Source organism: Triturus cristatus, chromosome 4_1 (genome assembly GCF_964204655.1).
Source record: "Triturus cristatus chromosome 4_1, aTriCri1.1, whole genome shotgun sequence".
Classification (NCBI taxonomy): Eukaryota; Metazoa; Chordata; class Amphibia; order Caudata; family Salamandridae; genus Triturus; species Triturus cristatus.
In genome coordinates, this window is record NC_140585.1 from 920374720 (window position 1) to 920393360 (window position 18641).

The window sequence follows — 18641 nt, forward strand, 5'->3', positions numbered from 1 at the left end:
TTATCAGTAAAATTTCCGCTAACTATAACATGTGTGAAACCTATGGTTTTTTCAGTGAATTTGCAAGGTTTTTTAAATGCTAATTCCTAACTATAACGTGTGTGAAACCTATGGTTTTTTCAGTGAATTTGTACGGTTTTTTAAATGCTAAGTTACTTTACGCCATTCGAGGCGTGCGCGCCCACTTAACGCAGTTCGTTCCGTGCACGGTTTTTATCCACTTTAATAAGCCCTGTACATTTGGTGGCCTTCGGCCACCAAAAGCACAGGGGGTGGGGTCAATGTGGATAGTGTTTTTTTTATTTCGATTTTATAATTTCATGTTGCCAAAATTTAGTTTTTTTTACCTATTAATAAGCCCTGTACATTTGGTGGCCTACGGCCACCAAAAGCACAGGGGGTGGGGTAAGTGTGGATAGTGTTTTTTTTTTTTTCTTTTTTTACCGTACGCTTACGGTAAGCGTACGGTAAGCGTACTCGGCGAAATTGCCGAAAAAAAAATAAAACCGTTTTTGCTCTTGGGGGATGTTTGGGGACTCCCTCAACATGACTATGTGGGAGGGAGTTGTCAAAACAGCCCCGTAACATGTTTTTGGCCATCTTGTTTGATAAACAACACTCAGTGCGAGAGACAAAATGGCGGCTGCCGCTTCCTGGTTTCGGCCGATTCGAATGTTTACTAAGATCTAAGAGCCAATCAGAATCGCGCTCGCGCACGCCACCGTACGCTTACGGTAAGCGTACGGTAAGCGTACCGTAAGCGGGCTCAGATATATATATTGATTTAAAGGCTATTTTCTCAGAATCTACTGAACAGATTTACACCAAACCTACAAAAGGCACTTCCTTGACCTAGGGACTACCTCTCTGCCAAATTTCTAGTAATTCTGTTCAGCCGTTCGGGCTGTAGCTCGTTCTAAAGGTCCTATGGAAAAATGCATGGGAAAAACGCGTTTTGGGACCCCCCTTTTATCTCAGCCCCCGCTTGACGAATCCCCCCGAGACTTTCAGGGTAGGAGCGGAGCGTAGCGCCCCACCTATTTTGAGAAATTCGCGAGGATTCATCGACCGGCGCCAAAGTTATTCAAAATAGAATGTTGAGGTTTTCCTATGGAAAAGGGGTCCTAACTATAACTACCTACTGGCGACCGCCAGTAGGTAATATATATATATATTCACTTAAAAAAACCATAGGTTTCACACATGTTATAGTTAGCTGGACATTTCACTTGTAAAAAACCATTGAAATTCCCCCGTTATAGTTAGTTCAGATAACTTTAACTCGCGCGCCCGCAATCCACTGCTCATGACGTCACATATTACATCACTCATGACATGGTCAGTGGCATCACTCATGACATCACTGATGACATCATCCTTGTGATAGAGTGGCGGTCGCGCGAGTTATAGTTATCTGAACTAACTATAACGGGGAAATTTCAATGGTTTTTTACGAGTGAAATGTCCAGCTAACTATAACATGTGTGAAACCTATGGTTTTTTAAGTGAATTTGCTAAGTTTTTTAAATGCTAATTCCTAACTATAACGTGTGTGAAACCTATGGTTTTTTAAGTGAATTTGTAAGGTTTTTTTAAATGCTAAGTTATGTATGTTTTATTATATTTTTTATATATTTATTTTACAATAAGCTACCTATGTATATAGTTATAGATTGACTGTATCCTGTAATATGGAATGGCTCGTTAAAATTTTTTTTTTTTTTTTTAAGGTTTTTCACCGTGCGCGCACCCCGCAATTTTTTGAAAAAAAAATGTTTTTTTCACCCTTCAGGGTCCTTCAGGGACCCCCTGACAAAGGCTAGGGGGTCAGGAACTCTCTACCCTGCCCCCTTTTCACGTTCTCCACCTTTCTTTTTCACTGTCATACACAAAACACACAAAATGGCGGCCGACACTTCCTGATTTCGACCGATTCGAATGTTGACTGACATGTAACCACCAATCAGAATTACGCTTGCGCACGTTATGGTGCGCATACGGTGCGTGCACGGTGCGCGCTTATAGATATTTATGTACTTTTAACTGCAATTTTCTCAGGAACTACTGAACAGATTGACACCATATATGCAAAAGGCACATGCCTGACCTGAGGACTACCTCTTTGCCAAATTTCAAGTAATTCTGTCCAGCCGTTCGGGCTGTACCTTCGACTAAAGGTCCTATGGGAAAATGCATGGGGAAAACGCCTTTTGGGACCCCCCTTTTTTCTCAGCCCCCGCCTGACGAATCACCCCGAGACTTTCAGGGTAGGAGCTGAGCGGAGCGCCCCATTAGTTTTGAAAATTTCGCGAGGATTCGTCAACGGGCGCCAAAGTTATTCAAAATAGAATTTTCAGATTTCCTATGGAAACTCGGTCCTAACTATAACTATCTACTGGCGACCGCCAGTACATAAAATATATATATATATATATATATATTCACTTAAAAAACCTGATGACGTCAGATATTACATCACTGTATTTAGACACTTATTTACCCATGTCTTCTTCCATTAATCTTTAGCTATACATATATTACAAATATTTTTTTTTCAGAAAGACACATGTCATCAGTAATGTAATATCTGACGTCATCAGCAGAGGATTGAGGTCGCGTGAGTATAGTTGCCTGCACTAACTATAACGGGGGAATTTCAATGGTTTTTCAGGAGTGAAATGTCCAGCTAACTATAACATGTGTGAAACCTATGGTTTTTTTAAGTGACTTTGCAAGGTTTTTTAAATGCTAAGTTATGTTTTTTTTTTTTTAAGGTTTTTCACCGTGCGCGTACCGTACGCGCACGGTGCGCTTTGCGCACCGTGCCCGTGCTGTGGGCGCGCGGTGCTTTTAAATGCTATTTTCTCAGGAAATACTGAACAGATTTACACCAGACCTGCAAAAGGCACATCCCTGACGTGAGGACTACCTCTCTGCCAAATTTCAAGTAATTCTGTTCACCCGTTCGGGCTGTAGCTTGGACTAAAGGTCCTATGGAAAAATGCATGGGGAAAACGTGTTTTGGGACCCCCCCTTTTTCTCAGCCCCCGCTTGACGAATCCCCCCCGAGACTTTCAGGGAAGGAGCGGAGCGCCCCACCTATTTTGAAAATTTCGCGAGGATTCGTCAATCGGCGCCAAAGTTATTCCAAATAGAATGTTGCGGATTTCCTATGGAAACAAGATCCTAACTATAACTATCTACTGGCGACCGCCAATAGATTATATATATATATATATGGGCAAACTGTGGTTTAATTTTTCCGGCCAGTCCAGGTCGGGGAGTCTGCACCGCCACGAGAATGAAAGTGGGCTGCTGTTTTCAGATCACTGAAGGCGTGTAGCAGAAGAGCAGGAATGAAGCACGATGGAACTGTTTACCGATCCAGAGGCTCTATTGAGAGTTTGATAATATTACGGCATGAAGGCAGAACCCATACAGGGTAAAATATGAACAGCAACTACAAGTCCCAGAAGGCGTTGAGGTCCATCAGAGGAGGATAAATACCGCATTTGTGACTCGTGATTGCCTGCACCTGCCCATTGCAATCCAGCCCGTGAACAAGGAGCACTGAAGCTTTGAAACGCGTAGGGCGCAAAATGAAATATTTGGTGATGTAACCAGTTGCTAGAATAAAGAATCCTTCGTGAAAATCTGCGTGATGGGATTCGCCTGCTTTTGAGTGCGGCTCCGTTTGTGGGCAAACTGTGGTTTAATATATATATATATATATATATATATATATATATTACCTACTGGCGGTCGCCAGTAGGTAGTTATAGTTAGGACCCTCTTACCATAGGAAAACCGCAACATTCTATTTTGAATAACTTTGGCGCCGGTCGACGAATCCTCGCGAAATTTTCAAAATAGGTGGGGCGCTGCGCTCCGCTCCTACCCTAAAAGTCTCGGGGGGATTCGTCAAGCGGGGGCTGAGATAAAAGGGGGGTCCCAAAACGCGTTTTTCCCATGCATTTTTCCATAGGACCTTTAGACACAGCTACAGCCCGAACGGCTGAAGAGAGTTCCTTGAAATTTGGCAGAGAGGTAGTCCTCAGGTCAAGGTAGTGCCTTTTGTAGGTTTGCTGTAAATCTGTTCAGTAGATTCTGAGAAAATAGCCTTTAAATCAATATATATATCTGAGCCAGCTTACGGTGCGCTTACGGTGCGCTTACCGTACGCATACGGTGACGTGCGCGAGCGTGATTCTGATTGGCTGTTAGATCTAAGTAAACAATCGAATCGGTCGAAACCAGGAAGCGGCGGCCGCCATTTTCTCTCTCGCACTCTGAGTGGGACAGCAAAAATAAAGCCAAAAAATGTCTAAAGGGGCAGTATATTGAGATCATAACCACCCAGCATTGATATAGGGGTCCCCAAACAACCCCCAAGGCCCAAAATGTTTTTTTTTTTTTTTCTCCGAAAAATCGCCGATTACGCTTACCGTACGCGTACGGTAAAAAATTTAAAAAAAAAAAAATTATCCACACTCTCCCTGGTGAAATTAATAAAGAATACATTTCACAACGATGCGCATAATATGTCCCCCATGTGCGCACGGTGCGCGAAGCGCATCGTGCGTACATGGCACCATCCCGAATAACGTGGGCACGCGGTGCGCACACCGCACCGCGTGACCACCGTGCGTGCACGGCACTAACTGCGTAAAGTGGGCGCACGGTGCGCGGAGCGCACCGTGCGCGCACGGAACGAACTGCGTTAACTGGGCGCGCACGCCACGAATGGCGTAAAGTAACTTAGCATTTAAAAAACCGTACAAATTCACTGAAAAAACCATAGGTTTCACACACGTTATAGTTAGGAATTAGCATTTAAAAAACCTTGCAAATTCACTGAAAAAACCATAGGTTTCACACAAGTTATAGTTAGCTGTACATTTCACTCGTAAAAAACCAATGAAATTCCCCCGTTATAGTTAGTGCAGGCAACTATAACTCACGCGACCGCAATCCTCTGCTGATGACATATGTGTCTTTATGAAAAAAAAATATTTGTAATATATGTATAGCTAAAATTTAATGGAAGAAGACATGGGCAAATAAGTGTCTAAATACAGTATTCGCATCAGCAGAGGATTGCGGTCGCGTGAGTTATAGTTGCCTGCACTAACTATAACGGGGGAATTTCATTGTTTTTTTACGAGTGAAAAGTACAGCTAACTATAACTTGTGTGAAACCTATGGTTTTTTCAGTGAATATATATATATATATATATATATATATATATATATATATATATATATATATATATATATATATATATATATATTTCTGATCTCTTGCAGGACGTCCAGTATATCTCATGTAATTTGCTGCTTGTTTATTAATCACTATTATTCATACATTTGATGAGTATTAATCAGTGTTAGTCATGCATTTAGATGATAGTTTTCTACATATATTTGAATCTTGTCCATTTGGTATCTGAGACAGCCTTTGTTTAGAGAGCATTGTGTAATAAACCCCAAGCCTTATTCTAAAAGAGAGAGAGTCCCTGCATTTTATTTTACTTGTTCATTTAAAAGTGTTTGATACTAATAAATCTGCATTCACTGATATATTTGGCCTACCGTTCATTAATAAACTTGTGTGTGTTATTTCAAAGCACCTGAATTTGTTTTTCTTGCCTTGCCTAAAGGGAGTGCTGTGTCCTTTCCTCATCTTTAGGAAGTGCTGTTCAAAGTGTATTTTTAAAGGTGCAGTGGTATATTCGCCACCCAGAAAGGGATTCCAGGGGTTGGGTGTGTTCTTTTAGTGAAAAGCAGATTCATTACACTACTACAAGTAAAGTGTACCTATTCCAGACCATACAATTTTATGGGAGGGTACTCAAGAAAGAAGTATGAAATAGGATGATGCAGGACAATGTAATGTAGTGAGATCTGGTCACAGACTGTTTTTAGCTTGGCTGAGAACCATGGCCAGCACATCTGGAATAAACTTTTAATGAGGAATGTTTGAAGAATACATTAGTAGAGGGTCTATTTTACAAAGCATGTACGCAGAGAGAGGCAGATGACAGGCTACACACCACCTCAGCAAAAACAGTCTACATTTGAATCTATAGGGTAGGAGGCAATGTTGGATGGATATATTTTATGGTAGGACTTTACAATGCAATTCAAAAAGTAATGAAGACCCAAGTTTGCTCATTCCATTGTTAAGGCCACCAAAGGTAGTAATACTATTTCGGGCAAGACCTAAATCTTTTTTTGCCATTCAAGTAAACATAAAGGGCCTTTAATAGGTCCAGAAAATGAGAACTTCACACATCTCACAGCCTTTGAAAGAGGATTCAGAAAGAAAAATGTAGCATGAAAACTCTATTAAAATGCCAAGACATAAAATGGCAATCAAGTAAAACAAGTTTCTCAGAACGTTGGTTGCTATTTGAGGATTAAAATGGCAACTTAGGATGTAATATTTTGTGCATGCAACCAATCTCCAATACACAGGAGGCTCTGTTCAGAAAACAAAAACATTCACACCTTGATAATACAGAGTGTGTCAGGAATTCCCTCCCGCACATGGATTCCCTCCCACGATGCCACTTCCGTGAACCTGGTGCGCTTGGAGGAGAGCGGACTACAACTCCCAGAATGCCATCCGGCAACAATTGCCTCATGGAACTCAAGAGTTCTGGTTACATAACACCAAGGGTAACGCCTAGTTTTCATGTTATGCAACTCAAGAGTTCTGGTTGCATAACACCAAGGGTAACGCCTAGTTTGCATGTTATGCAACTCAAGAGTTCTGGTTACATAACACCAAGGGTAACGCCTAGTTTTCATGTTATACAACGCCGAGAGTACTACTTAAGGAGAAGATCACTGGGACTCGGCGTCGGATATTCTGATCTTTGCCGGAGTACCTGGTTGAGGTACACGGACCCGTTGGAGAGTGGAGCGGCGGAAGGAACATTCTAAGGAGCGGAGGAGAGGTGCTGGCGTGTGCTTCCTGCCCGTGTCCTGTCCCGTTCTGAGAGCCGTATTCAACGTCATTGGGCACAAGTACCGTTGGTAGAGCCGAAGCTCCCAACGGCCTGACAATTTGGAGAAATCGAGGTTGGTGCGAGCCGAAGCTCCCAACCCTCGTTACTTGGGTGAACACACGCTTAGAGCTAAGACGCTATCCAGGAGGTGTTTCCGCGTCTTAGCCATCGACACTCGTAGGAGAACTGGGATAGGTAGAGCGGCTGCTCCCATCCATTCTCTGCACCACCTTGGGTATCATCACTTAAACCCGGATACAAGAGACGCACACTAGGAGGTGTTCCCAGCGTCTTTGTGTTGTGGCAGTACTCTGGGGGAAACTGGTAGAGCGGCTGTTCCCAGGTGGTAGAGAGCCCGGCCGGGTGACTCCCACGTGCCCCCCGTATATTCCACAACCTTGGAACTACCCTTCACAGCGGTCGAGTGGCATTGTCGGCCACTGCTTAGCACTGTGCCCTCCGTTGGAGCATACCGGGACCGGTGTGCATGCGGAGGACGGTTAGAAGAGCTGTGAATGGGTATCGTACTTTAACTGGTGATTCCAGTACCGGTATTCTTTGTTGTCTGTAGTTGTTTATCTGTTTATTAAATCCTCCTTAACCTCCCTTTCTCTGGTCCGTTGTCTGTTTGTCCCAACCCCGAGAAAGCCAAGACGTTACATAATATCCGACCTCTTCCATAACTATCTCCTGGTTGGGCGAACGGCATGGCCACGATTGAGGATGTGTTGGCCGTCTTAGCCGCGATGCAAATCGAGCTCACCGCTTCCAGAAAGGAAACAGCAGACGTTAAGGCTAGACTGGACGCTCTGCAGAACGATCCGCTACAGGCGGATGCCTCTCACACGGCCACGGCTCCTGCGGTTGTGGTAGAGATGCCCGTAGCCATTCCTTTGGCGACACCAGAGAGGTACAGCGGAGACCCCAACACAGTGCAGGTATTCCTCACTCAAGTAGCACTGCATCTGTCCTGCAAACCAAAGGCCTTTCCGACCAGCCAAGCCAGAGTGGCCTTTCTGATCTCGTATCTTGCTGGGAACGCGGCGCAATGGGCAGTCCCACTGGTGAGCAGGGACGACCCTATCCTATGTGATTGGGGAGCCTTCCGCGAGGAATTCTTGAAGGTGTTTGATCGAAGGGCGGACTCGTATACTGCCGATCGAGAGATGTTGGAGCTGAGGCAAGGCAACAATGATCTGGTGCAGTACCTTAATGCTTTTCGACGGTTAGTGGCCGAAACCAAGTGGCCCATAGCCAAACAAACCGCGCTGTTTCACCAGGGCTTGAGCGAAGAGCTCAAAGATGTGGTAGCACAAATCGACCCCCAACCCAAGACATGTGAGGGCTTGATCAACCTGGTGCTACGGCTGGACCATAGATTGAACGAAAGAAAGGGCGATCACAAGAGGAAAGGGAAAGCGCTGCCATCGTATGTTTCGATTGGTGGCCCTGAGACCAACTCCTCCACCAGGACAGAACCCATGGACATAGGAGCTATAAGGGCGAGCCTTACAGCCACTGAAAAAGAATCACGCCGCAAGCAAGGCCTTTGCCTTTACTCGGAAAAAAGGGGCACTATGTACGCGAGTGTCCAGCCAAGCCAAAGACCTCACGATACCGAGCGAACAAAACGGTGACAGCAGTGGTGGACGCACCGGCGGAAAACTGAGGGACTCCGGGTCTAGGGAAGGGGCATCTTGGAGTCACACCCACATCCCTTCCATGTTGAGCCCGAATCAAAAAGGGCGAAGACATTTGTTTATTACCTTACACGTAGGAGTGCAGGACCAGTGGATACCTGTGGTAGCCATGGTTGGTTCAGGAGCCACAGGCATGTTCATGGACTACAATGAAGCACGGAGACTGGGTCTCACTCTCCTTCCCAAACAGATACCAGAGGAGGTGTATGCAGTGGATGGGAGAAGTCTGGTGACCGGACCTATCGGACAGCACACAGGAGAAGTACCGGTGAGGTTCGGAAAACTGCATAACGAACGTATCGATTTTAGCATAATCAGAGCCCTGCAGTACGGGGTCATATTGGGTCTACCCTGGCTCCAAAAACATAACCCAACGGTGGATTGGCCTACGCATCACATTGAGATGACTTCCCCGTTTTGTGAACAATGGTGCGGCATGCGGCAGGACCCCCACGTAGGTGAGGTAGGCGAAGGGCACACGGTCGCCACGGCAGCAGCAAAGGCCGTAAAGCTGCCCAGAGTGTATCACAGTTTCGGGGACGTCTTCGATGAAATCCGAGCGGAGGTGCTCCCTCCACATAGACCGTTCGACTGCCAAATCGACCTGGTTCCGGGGGCTAGCGTTCCAAGCGGCAGACTGTATGCGCTCACAGAACCCGAAAATGTACATCTACGGGGATATTTGGATAAGTTACTAGGGCTGGGGTTCATCAGGCCGTCGAAATCCCCTGCCGCATCGCCTCTCTTTTTCATCCCGAAAGCAAATGGCGAATTGAGGGCCTGCGTGGACTTTAGGGCCTTGAACGCGATAACCATAAAAAACCGGTACCCCTTGCCTCTCATAAGCGTTCTCCTGGAACAGGTAAAAAAGGCCCAAATATACACAAAGCTTGATCTCAAGGGGGCATACCATCTAGTGCGCATGAGGGACGGTGACGAATGGAAAACCGCCTTTAAGACCAGGTTCGGGCTCTTTGAGTACCTCGTCATGCCGTTCGGACTATGCAATGCCCCTGCCGCCTTCCAATACTTCCTCAATGAGGTGTTCCGGGAGGTATTGGATATCTACGTGGTCGTTTACATAGACGACATACTCATCTACTCCAACTCAGAGGAAGAACACGTACAGCACGTATCCGCGGTTCTCAAAAAACTGAGGGAAAACATGCTATACTGCAAACTCAGCAAATGTGACTTCCACGTCACATCAGTGGAATTCCTTGGGGTGATGCTGAGCCCCAACGGACAGGAGATGGCGGAACGCAAGATCAGAGCGGTGGAGGAGTGGCCGGTGCCCCGAGGAGTAAAGGAAGTCCAGAGCTTCATAGGCTTCGCCAACTTTTATAGGCGTTTTATTGAGGGGTTTTCTGGCTTGGTTGCCCCGATCACGCAACTACTAAGGAAGTCTCAGGAGTTCGTGTGGGGACCAGAAGCACAAAAAGCATTTGTGGCCCTCAAGAAGGCCTTCAGCACCGCCCCGGTGCTAGCTCACTCGAATCCGGAACTACCCTATGTGGTAGAAGCGGACGCCTCTGATGTGGCGCTGGGTGCCATTCTATCTCAGAGGAATGAGGTGTCGGGTTTGCTCCATCCTGTGGCGTACATGTCTCGTAAATTGAACGACGCGAAACGCAATTACCATATTGCGGAGAAGGAACTACTCGCAATAAAGGACGCATTTGCTGAGTGGAGGCATTTGTTAATGGGGGCCAGACACGTGGTTACAGTGTATACGGACCACAGAAACCTCCAGTTTCTGACGGCGGCGCGGCATTTATCTCCCCGTCAAATGAGGTGGATGATCTTTTTCTCCGGTTTCAATTTCCACATCACATACCGACCCGGTACGGAGAACAGGAAAGCGGACGCACTTTCGAGGCAATCGAATGCCAGGGATCCGCAGCCGGTTGCCGAACATTCCATCATCCCTCCAGGAGTTGTGATAGGGGTGATTCAACCACAGACGTTCCTCAGGGGGGTCCAGAAGGGGACCACCTTCATGTGGCGGAGGTGGCTTCACAGTCACAAGGAGTGGCAGATGAAGGACGGGATTCCGGTGAAAGGACGATGTATGTTGTTACCCACGCCTAGACTTCGAAAACAGGCCTTCACCTGGTGCCACGTGTCTCCCTGTGCCGGCCATCTGGGTGTCGAAAAGACGGTAGCGAGCCTAGGACGGCAGTTCTGGTGGCCTGCCATGAGAACAGACGTCCGGAATTGGTGTTCATCATGTACCGTTTGCGCATCCATGAAATCGGACCACAGAAGATCGCAAGGACTCCTCCAACCCCTTCCTACACCGACCAAACCCTGGGAAAACATATCCTTGGACTTCATTGTCGGGCTACCAAAGGATCAAGGAAAGACGGCCATACTGGTGGTGGTGGACTATCTCACGAAGATGGGGCACTTCCTCGCTTGCAAACAGGTACCTTCGGCAGGAGAGCTGGCGTCGTTGTTATTGAAGAATGTAGTGAGACTACATGGCCTACCCAACGTGATCGTGTCGGACAGGGGGTCTCAGTTCACGTCGCACTTCTGGAAAACTTGGTGTTCGGCGTTACACGTCAAGTCTGCCATGTCCACGAGTTATCACCCGCAGACGGACGGCCAGACGGAGCGCCTGAACCAGTCGCTCAAACAATATCTGCGTTGTTTTGTAGAGCAAGGGAAGGATGAGTGGGTGGACCTACTTTGGATCGCGGAAATCGCGTACAAGAACGCCACACATTGTTCCACCAAGGCCTCCCCTTTTTATAGTAACTACGGCCATCATCCCCGGTTCTTGCCGTTTCTGCACCCGGTCAGGGAAGACAGATTGCAGACAACAGCCAAGAGGGTGGCCCGCATCAAGGAGGCCTTGATGAGTTCTCGAGTTGCCCTGGAGGGGGCTAAAGCCACGTATAAAGCCTTTTCTGATAGGAGGAGAAGGCCTGGACCGGTCTACAAACCTGGAGATTACGTCTGGGTCTCTACACGGCACATGAGATTCAAGAAAAGTAGCGTGTTCCATCCCCGCTTCATGGGCCCATATAGGATCCTTCGATGCATCAGCCCGGTGAACGTGAAAGTGTGCCTGCCCCAGTCCCTGCGGATCCATCCCGTGTTCCACGTTTCCCTCTTGAAACCCGCGAACGCGGTGAGGCCTCGTACGCCGGTGTCGGTGACTGTGGATTCGGAGATGGAGTACGAGGTGGCTGGTATCTTGGATTCCAAGTGGCGCAGGGGCAAACTATGGTATCTGGTGGCATGGAAGGGGTACGGACCCGAGGAGCAGTCATGGGAACCTGCGGCGGGGGTTCACGCTCCTCGTCTGGTATCGTCGTTCCATCGTCGATATCCTTCCTGTGCTGGTCCTGATGGGGGGCGCTGATGGGAGGGGGATGTACTGTCAGGAATTCCCTCCCGCACATGGATTCCCTCTCACGATGCCACTTCCGTGAACCTGGTGCGCTTGGAGGAGAGCGGACTACAACTCCCAGAATGCCATCCGGCAACAATTGCCTCATGGAACTCAAGAGTTCTGGTTACATAACACCAAGGGTAACGCCTAGTTTTCATGTTATGCAACTCAAGAGTTCTGGTTGCATAACACCAAGGGTAACGCCTAGTTTGCATGTTATGCAACTCAAGAGTTCTGGTTACATAACACCAAGGGTAACGCCTAGTTTTCATGTTATACAACGCCGAGAGTACTACTTAAGGAGAAGATCACTGGGACTCGGCGTCGGATATTCTGATCTTTGCCGGAGTACCTGGTTGAGGTACACGGACCCGTTGGAGAGTGGAGCGGCGGAAGGAACATTCTAAGGAGCGGAGGAGAGGTGCTGGCGTGTGCTTCCTGCCCGTGTCCTGTCCCGTTCTGAGAGCCGTATTCAACGTCATTGGGCACAAGTACCGTTGGTAGAGCCGAAGCTCCCAACGGCCTGACAATTTGGAGAAATCGAGGTTGGTGCGAGCCGAAGCTCCCAACCCTCGTTACTTGGGTGAACACACGCTTAGAGCTAAGACGCTATCCAGGAGGTGTTTCCGCGTCTTAGCCATCGACACTCGTAGGAGAACTGGGATAGGTAGAGCGGCTGCTCCCATCCATTCTCTGCACCACCTTGGGTATCATCACTTAAACCCGGATACAAGAGACGCACACTAGGAGGTGTTCCCAGCGTCTTTGTGTTGTGGCAGTACTCTGGGGGAAACTGGTAGAGCGGCTGTTCCCAGGTGGTAGAGAGCCCGGCCGGGTGACTCCCACGTGCCCCCCGTATATTCCACAACCTTGGAACTACCCTTCACAGCGGTCGAGTGGCATTGTCGGCCACTGCTTAGCACTGTGCCCTCCGTTGGAGCATACCGGGACCGGTGTGCATGCGGAGGACGGTTAGAAGAGCTGTGAATGGGTATCGTACTTTAACTGGTGATTCCAGTACCGGTATTCTTTGTTGTCTGTAGTTGTTTATCTGTTTATTAAATCCTCCTTAACCTCCCTTTCTCTGGTCCGTTGTCTGTTTGTCCCAACCCCGAGAAAGCCAAGACGTTACATAATATCCGACCTCTTCCATAACTATCTCCTGGTTGGGCGAACGGCATGGCCACGATTGAGGATGTGTTGGCCGTCTTAGCCGCGATGCAAATCGAGCTCACCGCTTCCAGAAAGGAAACAGCAGACGTTAAGGCTAGACTGGACGCTCTGCAGAACGATCCGCTACAGGCGGATGCCTCTCACACGGCCACGGCTCCTGCGGTTGTGGTAGAGATGCCCGTAGCCATTCCTTTGGCGACACCAGAGAGGTACAGCGGAGACCCCAACACAGTGCAGGTATTCCTCACTCAAGTAGCACTGCATCTGTCCTGCAAACCAAAGGCCTTTCCGACCAGCCAAGCCAGAGTGGCCTTTCTGATCTCGTATCTTGCTGGGAACGCGGCGCAATGGGCAGTCCCACTGGTGAGCAGGGACGACCCTATCCTATGTGATTGGGGAGCCTTCCGCGAGGAATTCTTGAAGGTGTTTGATCGAAGGGCGGACTCGTATACTGCCGATCGAGAGATGTTGGAGCTGAGGCAAGGCAACAATGATCTGGTGCAGTACCTTAATGCTTTTCGACGGTTAGTGGCCGAAACCAAGTGGCCCATAGCCAAACAAACCGCGCTGTTTCACCAGGGCTTGAGCGAAGAGCTCAAAGATGTGGTAGCACAAATCGACCCCCAACCCAAGACATGTGAGGGCTTGATCAACCTGGTGCTACGGCTGGACCATAGATTGAACGAAAGAAAGGGCGATCACAAGAGGAAAGGGAAAGCGCTGCCATCGTATGTTTCGATTGGTGGCCCTGAGACCAACTCCTCCACCAGGACAGAACCCATGGACATAGGAGCTATAAGGGCGAGCCTTACAGCCACTGAAAAAGAATCACGCCGCAAGCAAGGCCTTTGCCTTTACTGCGGAAAAAAGGGGCACTATGTACGCGAGTGTCCAGCCAAGCCAAAGACCTCACGATACCGAGCGAACAAAACGGTGACAGCAGTGGTGGACGCACCGGCGGAAAACTGAGGGACTCCGGGTCTAGGGAAGGGGCATCTTGGAGTCACACCCACATCCCTTCCATGTTGAGCCCGAATCAAAAAGGGCGAAGACATTTGTTTATTACCTTACACGTAGGAGTGCAGGACCAGTGGATACCTGTGGTAGCCATGGTTGGCTCAGGAGCCACAGGCATGTTCATGGACTACAATGAAGCACGGAGACTGGGTCTCACTCTCCTTCCCAAACAGATACCAGAGGAGGTGTATGCAGTGGATGGGAGAAGTCTGGTGACCGGACCTATCGGACAGCACACAGGAGAAGTACCGGTGAGGTTCGGAAAACTGCATAACGAACGTATCGATTTTAGCATAATCAGAGCCCTGCAGTACGGGGTCATATTGGGTCTACCCTGGCTCCAAAAACATAACCCAACGGTGGATTGGCCTACGCATCACATTGAGATGACTTCCCCGTTTTGTGAACAATGGTGCGGCATGCGGCAGGACCCCCACGTAGGTGAGGTAGGCGAAGGGCACACGGTCGCCACGGCAGCAGCAAAGGCCGTAAAGCTGCCCAGAGTGTATCACAGTTTCGGGGACGTCTTCGATGAAATCCGAGCGGAGGTGCTCCCTCCACATAGACCGTTCGACTGCCAAATCGACCTGGTTCCGGGGGCTAGCGTTCCAAGCGGCAGACTGTATGCGCTCACAGAACCCGAAAATGTACATCTACGGGGATATTTGGATAAGTTACTAGGGCTGGGGTTCATCAGGCCGTCGAAATCCCCTGCCGCATCGCCTCTCTTTTTCATCCCGAAAGCAAATGGCGAATTGAGGGCCTGCGTGGACTTTAGGGCCTTGAACGCGATAACCATAAAAAACCGGTACCCCTTGCCTCTCATAAGCGTTCTCCTGGAACAGGTAAAAAAGGCCCAAATATACACAAAGCTTGATCTCAAGGGGGCATACCATCTAGTGCGCATGAGGGACGGTGACGAATGGAAAACCGCCTTTAAGACCAGGTTCGGGCTCTTTGAGTACCTCGTCATGCCGTTCGGACTATGCAATGCCCCTGCCGCCTTCCAATACTTCCTCAATGAGGTGTTCCGGGAGGTATTGGATATCTACGTGGTCGTTTACATAGACGACATACTCATCTACTCCAACTCAGAGGAAGAACACGTACAGCACGTATCCGCGGTTCTCAAAAAACTGAGGGAAAACATGCTATACTGCAAACTCAGCAAATGTGACTTCCACGTCACATCAGTGGAATTCCTTGGGGTGATGCTGAGCCCCAACGGACAGGAGATGGCGGAACGCAAGATCAGAGCGGTGGAGGAGTGGCCGGTGCCCCGAGGAGTAAAGGAAGTCCAGAGCTTCATAGGCTTCGCCAACTTTTATAGGCGTTTTATTGAGGGGTTTTCTGGCTTGGTTGCCCTGATCACGCAACTACTAAGGAAGTCTCAGGAGTTCGTGTGGGGACCAGAAGCACAAAAAGCATTTGTGGCCCTCAAGAAGGCCTTCAGCACCGCCCCGGTGCTAGCTCACTCGAATCCGGAACTACCCTATGTGGTAGAAGCGGACGCCTCTGATGTGGCGCTGGGTGCCATTCTATCTCAGAGGAATGAGGTGTCGGGTTTGCTCCATCCTGTGGCGTACATGTCTCGTAAATTGAACGACGCGAAACGCAATTACCATATTGCGGAGAAGGAACTACTCGCAATAAAGGACGCATTTGCTGAGTGGAGGCATTTGTTAATGGGGGCCAGACACGTGGTTACAGTGTATACGGACCACAGAAACCTCCAGTTTCTGACGGCGGCGCGGCATTTATCTCCCCGTCAAATGAGGTGGATGATCTTTTTCTCCGGTTTCAATTTCCACATCACATACCGACCCGGTACGGAGAACAGGAAAGCGGACGCACTTTCGAGGCAATCGAATGCCAGGGATCCGCAGCCGGTTGCCGAACATTCCATCATCCCTCCAGGAGTTGTGATAGGGGTGATTCAACCACAGACGTTCCTCAGGGGGGTCCAGAAGGGGACCACCTTCATGTGGCGGAGGTGGCTTCACAGTCACAAGGAGTGGCAGATGAAGGACGGGATTCCGGTGAAAGGACGATGTATGTTGTTACCCACGCCTAGACTTCGAAAACAGGCCTTCACCTGGTGCCACGTGTCTCCCTGTGCCGGCCATCTGGGTGTCGAAAAGACGGTAGCGAGCCTAGGACGGCAGTTCTGGTGGCCTGCCATGAGAACAGACGTCCGGAATTGGTGTTCATCATGTACCGTTTGCGCATCCATGAAATCGGACCACAGAAGATCGCAAGGACTCCTCCAACCCCTTCCTACACCGACCAAACCCTGGGAAAACATATCCTTGGACTTCATTGTCGGGCTACCAAAGGATCAAGGAAAGACGGCCATACTGGTGGTGGTGGACTATCTCACGAAGATGGGGCACTTCCTCGCTTGCAAACAGGTACCTTCGGCAGGAGAGCTGGCGTCGTTGTTATTGAAGAATGTAGTGAGACTACATGGCCTACCCAACGTGATCGTGTCGGACAGGGGGTCTCAGTTCACGTCGCACTTCTGGAAAACTTGGTGTTCGGCGTTACACGTCAAGTCTGCCATGTCCACGAGTTATCACCCGCAGACGGACGGCCAGACGGAGCGCCTGAACCAGTCGCTCAAACAATATCTGCGTTGTTTTGTAGAGCAAGGGAAGGATGAGTGGGTGGACCTACTTTGGATCGCGGAAATCGCGTACAAGAACGCCACACATTGTTCCACCAAGGCCTCCCCTTTTTATAGTAACTACGGCCATCATCCCCGGTTCTTGCCGTTTCTGCACCCGGTCAGGGAAGACAGATTGCAGACAACAGCCAAGAGGGTGGCCCGCATCAAGGAGGCCTTGATGAGTTCTCGAGTTGCCCTGGAGGGGGCTAAAGCCACGTATAAAGCCTTTTCTGATAGGAGGAGAAGGCCTGGACCGGTCTACAAACCTGGAGATTACGTCTGGGTCTCTACACGGCACATGAGATTCAAGAAAAGTAGCGTGTTCCATCCCCGCTTCATGGGCCCATATAGGATCCTTCGATGCATCAGCCCGGTGAACGTGAAAGTGTGCCTGCCCCAGTCCCTGCGGATCCATCCCGTGTTCCACGTTTCCCTCTTGAAACCCGCGAACGCGGTGAGGCCTCGTACGCCGGTGTCGGTGACTGTGGATTCGGAGATGGAGTACGAGGTGGCTGGTATCTTGGATTCCAAGTGGCGCAGGGGCAAACTATGGTATCTGGTGGCATGGAAGGGGTACGGACCCGAGGAGCAGTCATGGGAACCTGCGGCGGGGGTTCACGCTCCTCGTCTGGTATCGTCGTTCCATCGTCGATATCCTTCCTGTGCTGGTCCTGATGGGGGGCGCTGATGGGAGGGGGATGTACTGTCAGGAATTCCCTCCCGCACATGGATTCCCTCTCACGATGCCACTTCCGTGAACCTGGTGCGCTTGGAGGAGAGCGGACTACAACTCCCAGAATGCCATCCGGCAACAATTGCCTCATGGAACTCAAGAGTTCTGGTTACATAACACCAAGGGTAACGCCTAGTTTTCATGTTATGCAACTCAAGAGTTCTGGTTGCATAACACCAAGGGTAACGCCTAGTTTGCATGTTATGCAACTCAAGAGTTCTGGTTACATAACACCAAGGGTAACGCCTAGTTTTCATGTTATACAACGCCGAGAGTACTACTTAAGGAGAAGATCACTGGGACTCGGCGTCGGATATTCTGATCTTTGCCGGAGTACCTGGTTGAGGTACACGGACCCGTTGGAGAGTGGAGCGGCGGAAGGAACATTCTAAGGAGCGGAGGAGAGGTGCTGGCGTGTGCTTCCTGCCCGTGTCCTGTCCCGTTCTGAGAGCCGTATTCAACGTCATTGGGCACAAGTACCGTTGGTAGAGCCGAAGCTCCCAACGGCCTGACAATTTGGAGAAATCGAGGTTGGTGCGAGCCGAAGCTCCCAACCCTCGTTACTTGGGTGAACACACGCTTAGAGCTAAGACGCTATCCAGGAGGTGTTTCCGCGTCTTAGCCATCGACACTCGTAGGAGAACTGGGATAGGTAGAGCGGCTGCTCCCATCCATTCTCTGCACCACCTTGGGTATCATCACTTAAACCCGGATACAAGAGACGCACACTAGGAGGTGTTCCCAGCTTCTTTGTGTTGTGGCAGTACTCTGGGGGAAACTGGTAGAGCGGCTGTTCCCAGGTGGTAGAGAGCCCGGCCGGGTGACTCCCACGTGCCCCCCGTATATTCCACAACCTTGGAACTACCCTTCACAGCGGTCGAGTGGCATTGTCGGCCACTGCTTAGCACTGTGCCCTCCGTTGGAGCATACCGGG

At 49.3% G+C, this 18641-nt stretch overlaps 1 protein-coding gene across 8 annotated transcripts in view; it reads right to left on the reverse strand.

Moving 5' to 3' along the window:
* Window positions 1-18641, reverse strand: part of SBF1 (SET binding factor 1) — a 1208265-nt gene that overhangs the window by 763364 nt on the left and 426260 nt on the right. The window lies entirely within an intron of this gene.